Here is an 8,122-nt window from a genome sequence, read left to right on the forward strand (position 1 = left end):
GTATTGGAGTTTCCGCTTCAACATCAGTCCTTCCAATGAACACCCAGGACTGATCTCCTTTAGGATGGACTGGTTGGATCTCCTTGCAGTCCAAGGGACTCTCAAGAGTCTTCTCCAACATCACAGTTCAAAATCGATTAGGGTACATGTGTCATTTTCAGTTATGATTTCCTCAGGATTTATGCCCAGTGGTGGGATTATTGGGTCACGTGGTAGCTTTATTCTTAGTTTTTTAGGGACTCTCCACACTGTTGTCCATAGTGGTTGTATTAGTTTACATTCCCACCAGTAGTCCTAGAGGGTCCCTTTTCTCCATACTCTCTAAAGCATTTATTGTTTGTGTATTTTTTGATGGTGGCCATTCTGACTGATGTAAGGTGATTCCTTATTGCAGTTTTGATTTGAGTTTCTCTAATAATGAGCTATGTTGAATATATTTTCATTTGTTTATTAGCCATCTGTATGTCTTCTTTGAAGAAATGTCTGCGTAGGTCTCTGCCCACTTCTGATTGGGTTGTTTGTTTTCCTGATATTGAGTTGCATGAGCCACTTGTATATTTTGGTGATTAATCCTTTGTAAGTTGTTTCATTTGCTATTATTTTCTCCCTTTCTAAGAGTTGTCTTTTCACCTTGTTTATAGTTTCCTTCTCTGTGGAAAAGCTTTTAAGTTTAATTAGGTCCCATTTGTTTTTTTTTTGTTTGTTTTTATTTCCATTACTCTAGGAGGTGGGTCATAGAGGATCTTGCTGTGATTTATGTTAAAGAGTGTTCTTCCTGTGTTTTCCTCTAAGAGTTTTATAATTTCTGGTCTTAAATTTAGGTCCTTAATCCATTTTGAGTTTATTTTTTATTTTTGTATATGGTATTAGGAAGTGTTCTAATTTCATTCTATTACATGTAGCTGTCTGGTTTTCCCAGCACCAGTTATTGAAGGGACTATTTTTTTCTCTATTGTGTATTCTTGGGCACTGAATCTTTAATAATATTGTGTAGTAGACAACATTTCACAAATGCTGTTACAATTCTTGGTTAGGGAACTAAGCATGTCTGGTGTGACTCCATTGGAAGAGGAGTCTTGGAAACTCCTCTTGGAAACTCCTTGGAAACATGCTCCTGGTATTCTCAGGACTTCCCTTTGCTGATTTTACTTCATTTCCTTTTAATGTAATAAATTTTAGCCATGGTTATGACTACATGCTCAGTCCTGTGAGTCCTTCAAGTCAATCTTGGGTCTAAGAGACCTGTTTTATTTTTACATCATACTTGGAACTTTTCCATGACTTTGTGTTTAGTGGGTGTCTCTTAAGAACTCAGTGCAGCTAGATTTTGTTATTATTTTTGATTCAATCTGAATATTGTCTTTTATCCAATGAGTTAACTAATTACTGTTAATAATGACTGCTGCTGCTAAGTGCTAAGTCACTTCAGTCATGTCCAACTCTGTGCGACCCCATAGATGGCAGCCCACTAGGCTCCTCTGTCCCTGGGATTCTCCAGGCAAGAATACTGGAGTGGGTTTCCATTTCCTTCTCCAATGCATGAAAGTGAAAAGTGAAAGTGAAGTTGCTCAGTAATGCCTGACTCTTGGCGACCCCATGGACTGCAGCCTACCAGGCTCTTCTGTCCTTGGGATTTTCTAGGCAACAGTACTGGAGTGGGGTGCCATTGCCTTCTCCGAATAATGACTAATATTACAATTTGTTTTTACCATTTTTTATTGATTCATTTTACCTTGCTTACACTTCTTTTTTCCCTCTTCTTCTTGTATTCCTTTAGAATACTGACTTTTTTTCTCATTTAGAATTTCCCCTTTCTCTAGTTTGGAGGTCATAAATTCTATTTCTTTTCTTTTAAAGATTGTCCTTGTAATATGGATGTAGATATATAATTTAAATTGAAATTTAAACAGTATATTTTCTCTCTTCATTAATGCCCAGAGGACCTCAGAAAAATTCAGTATAGTTATCTCCTCCCCTCTCCATTATATGAAGTTTAGTTTCAGTCTTTTTCAAAATAATGAAATTAGGTATCTTTATTATTGTTTTTTGGAGAAGGCAATGGCAACCCACTCCAGTACTCTTGCCTGGAAAATCCCATGGATGGCAGAGCCTGGTAGGTTGCAGTCCATGGGGTCGCTAAGAGTCAGACAGGACTGAGCGACTTCGCTTTCACTTTTCACTTTCATGCATTGGAGAAGGAAATGGCAACCCACTCCAGTGTTCTTGCCTGGAGAATCCCAGGGACAGGGGAGCCTTGTGGGCTGCCGTCTATGGGGTCGAATAGAGTCGGACACGACTGAAGCGACTTAGCAGCAGCAGCAGCATTATTGCTTTTTGGTAGTCATTGATTTTCCATATTTAATTTATCCATATTTAAATTTTCTTTGCTTGTCATCTTTTCTTGCATCTCAGATCTTCTATCTGAATTTATTTTTCTTCTACTCAATGAATGTTCTTTATGCTTTAGTGTGGGTCTGTAGATGCTAAACTTTCTCATCTTAGTCTCCCTAAAAATAGCTATTTTGCTTTTTTTTAATTTTAAAAGAAAAATGTTCTAGGTATATTTCTCCAAGTTGAAGTTGTTTTCTCTGAGCGCTTTGAAAATATCTTCTGTTTTCTTCTGGCTTTCATTGTGCTGATGAAAAGTAAGCTGATATTCCTTTTAATTTATCTGCCTTTTCTCTCTGGCTGCTTTTAAGACCTTCTTTTTATCTTAGGTATTCTACATTTCTACTCCAACTGTCTAGGTAAGACTTTATTTTTATCTGTTTTTCTTAAATTCAATAGGCAAATTTAAAAAAAAAACACTCCCTGTTTTAGAATAGTTTTAAATTGCCAAAGAGTTGTGAAGAAAGTCTAGACAGTTCCCATATACCCCACCCTCAATTTCCCTTTTTAATATTTATTACATTATTATAGTACATTTGTCACAACTAGTGAACCAGTGTAGACGCCTTAACTAAAAACTTCATACTTAGCTTTTATTTAATGACCTTTATCTGTTCCAGGATCCCATGTAGGTAGGATACCACATTACATTCAATTTTTATGTGTCTTTAGGCTCCTCTGGACAGTGACAGTTTCTCAGACATCCTTTGTTTTTGATGATCTTGACAGTTTTGAAAATACCTACTGGTTAGGTATTTTGTAGACTGTACCTCCACTGGAGTTTGTTTGATGTTTTCTCTTGATTAGACTGGTTATGCATTTCAAGACTAAGACCACAAAAGCAAGTAAAAAGATCATTCTTATAATGCATATTAAGGATCTATTTGATCATCATGATATTATTGGTCATATAACCTGGCTCAGGATTTGTCAGGTTTATCCACTTTAAAGTTATTCTTTTATCCCTTTTCTGTATTATACTCTTTGGAAGGAAGTTTTTTTTTTTTTTCTGGGAATAATAGATAATAGTAGCTCTTTGATTTTTTCTTTTAAAACTGTGTTTTGCCATGAGAAGTGAGAAATCATGATATGATGATTTCTTGCCTTTCTCCCCCTTGTCTCCTAATACCCTAATATTTATTTATTTATATATTTATATTCCCCAAGAATATTTAGGGAAGTCTCTATACTTGTTTATGTGGGTCCTGGTTATGGAGCTGAGCATTGGTTTATATAATTCTGTTTATGATCTTAGCAGGGCATCGATATGAGTAATATATGAATCCCTTGTATTCATAGAGAATTCAAGTCATAGAGACTTAGAAAAAAACAATTATGAAGGTTTGCTGCTGCTACTGCTGCTAAGTTGCTTCAGTCATGTCCGACTCTGTGTGACCCCATAGACAGCAGTCCACAAGGCTCCCCCGTCCCTGGGATTCTCCAGGCAAGAACACTGGAGTGGGTTGCCATGAAGATTTTAGACAACGGGATAAAAGTGGGCCATCTGTAAATTCTTAGGACTTGGCATATCAGATTTTTAGGATAATGAAGGTAGATAGAGACTCAATCAATTTAAGGAATTGACTTGCACTTGGGTTGGGTTCTGAAGAAGAAATTTGGCTCTATTCATATTTCCAGGAGGATTGTAGCAACTAAAACTTCAATTATCTAATATGATTTTTGGTCATGCATGTGAGCATATCCTTAGAAGATTCCTTGATGGGAAGATTTTGTAGAAAAAAGAGGAGACAGCTTAGCTGCTCCATTGACCTTTTAGCACAGACTGGTAACATTTGTTGCTTTCTATATATGAGATGTTATGCTGCGCTGTTTATGTTTGTTATTCTGTTTTATCCTTGTGAAACTGTAAAGTTAAGTATTTAAAAAATAACTGTTTCACAGATGAACAAGCAAGACTCATATTAAGTAGTTTATTTGAGTTCACAAATCTTTTGCCTCTAAAATTTTGCTCTGTTTAATATGCATGCCAATCCCTTATCTCACAGATTATATACAGAATCAATTCTGGAGGAAATAGGTGCCATGTAAGTCTCTAAAGCAGAAGCTTGGTCAGAGGAGGAACTGTTCTAGTTAATGCAATTCTCTAGTATTTGATCGGAATGCTTTAAATTCCTCCATCTCAACTCAGCATAGACGTATATTTCCTAGGAACTGGGACAAAGCTGAAACCACTGGTGAAGATAAAGTAGATTCTGTGTGATTTAAGAGACTGGCAAAGCCAACAGCACCAAAAGCTTGTATAAATGTGGAGAGGGAGTCAGAAATGGTTGATCAAAGTTAGGAAGAATTAATAGCAGAAAAAGTTTAAGGTGGGAAAATTTGAATGTCTCATTCAGTAAATGTTTATTAAGTGACTTTGACACTTTGCTTTGAGATAGGTAAAACCAAGATGGGTATGGCACCTTTCCTGCCCTAAAATAATGTGTATTATACAAATTAACTTAATATGATAGAATGGAATAAATAACAAATAGAAGGACATGTAATCTGTGGAATCATAGAGCAATTATGTGACTGGAACATTAGTGAAAGGCTTAACAAAAGAGGAGACACATAAACAAGCTATTAAAAGATAAGTAAAACTTGCAAGTGGCAGAGCAGGTAACAAATTACATGTGAAAACAATATGGGGAAAAGCAGAGATGTGAGTAGCCCACAGAAGTAAGAAAAATGAGTCAATTCTACCTGGGGAAATGACAGACAGGATAAGACAGACACGATTATTTTTGTCCACTGGGTGCTCATGCTGCCTTCCTATAATTATTGAAATAAACGTATTTTACTCTGAAAAACACCATTGCTCTGTGTCTCAGTCCTGATAGTTTCAATGTGCCTGCTACCCAGGCCTAGAAAATTAGCATATTCCACTCCTGACTGCAATGATCAGTTCAAAAATATGTCTCTTCAGTCCAATAAGATTCTATCTTGGGACTTTGCCTGGAATAATTGGGCAAAGATGTCTTTCTGCTGAGGTTACTTTGCTGTGAGGATGTGCCCCTGCAGCAGCCAGGAGCCACTATAAGTGGAGAGTGTGCCTAAGAATGAAATATTCAAAGAATGTAGAGCCAATAGTCAAAGTCAGTGTCCTGAACTTGCCCTGAATTTTCAGTTAAAAAGTAAAGTAAGTGAAAGTTGCTCAGTCGCGTCTGACTCTTTGTGACCCCATGAACTATACAGTCCATGAAATTCTCCAGGCCGGAATACTGGAGTGGGTAGCCTTTCCCTTCTCCAGGGGATCTTCCCAGTCCAGGGATTGAACCCAGATCTCCTGTGTTGCAGGCAGATTTTTTATCATCTGAGCCATTATGGAAGCCCAGTGAAATAACAACAGGTCCTATTATAAACATGCTATGCTATATATGTAATTCCACTAAGGTATAGTTATTTGATGAGGCAACATGTCATTCCTAAATTATTCCAGTGTTTTTAAATATAATATCTCACTTATTAAATATATAATAAATGTTTGTAATTTTCAGTTATGTTAGCCAGTTACCAATCCCTCTTTTCACTCTCTCTGGCTCTTTTTGCTGGAGTTTATATGAAATGGACATAAATTGTTTGTTACTGAAAAGGATCCTGGCTAATATATAGGCCTTGGAGGCTCCATCTTGAAACTGTGAGCAAAGTTGAATAAGCAGTTGACTTAGTAGAAGCAGTTGAGTCATGTTGAAACTGGTGAGATATGAGATGAGAAATCTCTGATAATACAAGTTGGCACAGGGCTGAGGAGAGGATTTTTCAGTTCAGTTCAGTCAGTCAGTCATGTCCGACTCTGTGACCCCATGAACTGCAGCACACCACGCCTCCCTATCCATCACCAACTCCCAGAGTTCACCCAAACTCATGTCCATTGAGTCAGTCACGCCATCCAACCATCTCATCCTCTTTCGTCCCCTTCTCCTCCTGCTCTCAATATTTCCCAGCATCAGGGTCTTTTCAAATGAATCAGCTCTTCTCATCAAGTGGCCAAAGTATTGGAGTTTCAGCTTCAACATCAGTCCTTCCAATGAACACCCAGGACTGATCTCCTTTAGGATGGACTAGTTGGATCTCGACTCTCAAGTCTTCTGCAACACCACAGTTCAAAAGCATCAATTCTTCTGCTCTCAACTTTCTTTATAGTCCAACTCTCACATCCATACATGACTACTGGAAAAACCATAGCCTTGACTAGATGGACCTTTGTTGACAAAGTAATGTCTCTGCTTTTTAATATGTGTCTAGGTTGATCATAACTTTCCTTCCAAGGAGTAAGCATCTTTTAATTTCATGGATGCCGTCACCATCTGCAAAGATTTTGGAGCCCCTCAAAATAAAGTCAGCTACTGTTTCCCCATCTATTTGCCATGAAGTGATGTTGAGCTTTAAGCCAATTTTTTCACCCTCTTCTTTCACTTTCATCAAGAGGCTCTTTAGTTCGTCTTCACTTTCTGCCATAAGGGTGGTGTCATCTGCATATCTGAGGTTACTGATATTTCTCCCGGCAATCTTGATTCCAGCTTGTGCTTCTTTCAGCCCAGCGTTTCTCATGATGTACTCTGCATAGAAGTTAAATAGGCAGGGTGACAATATACAGAGGAGAGGATTTATATGTCAACAAATGAGAGTCATTTCAGTATTTTTTGAGTAGTAGACTGATGCAGTGAAGATACTAATCTTTGTCTCTTTCCTGGGATTCATTTTTTTAGTTTTCTGTTTTTTACCTTCTGTACTCCGGTATTGATTATATATAAAGTAATGCTGATTTTATTTTATTTGTTTTTTTATTTTTTGAATCTATTTATTTTTTAATTGAAGGGTAATTGCTTTACAACATTTTGTTGTTTTCTGTCAAACATCAACGTGAATCAGCCATACGTATACATATGTCCCCTGCCTCTTGAACCTCTCTCCCGTCTCCCTCCACATCCCACCCCTCTAGGTTGATACAGAGCCCTGGTTTGAATTCCCTGTGACATACAGCAAATTCCCATTAGCTATCTATTTTACAAATGGTAATGTAAGTTTCCATGTTACTCTCTCTCACCCTCCCCTCTCCCCTTGTCCATAAGTCTGTTCTTTATGTCTTTTTCTCCATTGCTGCCTTGCAAATAAGTTCATCAGTACCATCTTTCTAGACTCCATATATATGCATTAGTATATGATATTTCTCTTTCTGATTTACAAAAAATTAAAATATTTTAAACTATATGAAATGGAAAATGAAATTGCCAAGCATCCTGCTCAACAGGCTTTAGGTTCATCCACCTCACTGCAGCTAACTCAAATGTGTTCTTTTATATGGCTGAGTAATATTCCATTGCATATATATATATATATACTATAGCTTCTTTATCCATTCATCTAGGACATCTAGATTTTTTCCATGTCCTGCTAAGCTAAGTCACTTCAGTCATGTCTGACTCTGTGCAACCCCATAGGATTTTCTTCCTTATGGGTATATTCTATTGTAGAACCTAACATTTAAATTGATCAAGACCTCAGATTTCAAATATTGTGACTCTCTGAAAAGAGACAAAGAGAATGTCTTAGAGACAGTTAAGAGTCTCACTGCTGTTGCTGCTGCTGCTAAGTCGCTTCAGTCGTGTCTGACTCTGTGTGACCCCATGGGCGGCAGCCCAGCAGGCTCCCTCATCCCTGGGATTCTCCAGGCAAGAACACTGGAGTGGGTTGCCATTTCCTTCTTCAATGCATGAAAGTGAAAAGTGAA

Source organism: Bison bison, unplaced genomic scaffold (genome assembly GCF_000754665.1).
Source record: "Bison bison bison isolate TAMUID 2011002044 unplaced genomic scaffold, Bison_UMD1.0 scf7180017864035, whole genome shotgun sequence".
Lineage (NCBI taxonomy): Eukaryota > Metazoa > Chordata > Mammalia > Artiodactyla > Bovidae > Bison > Bison bison.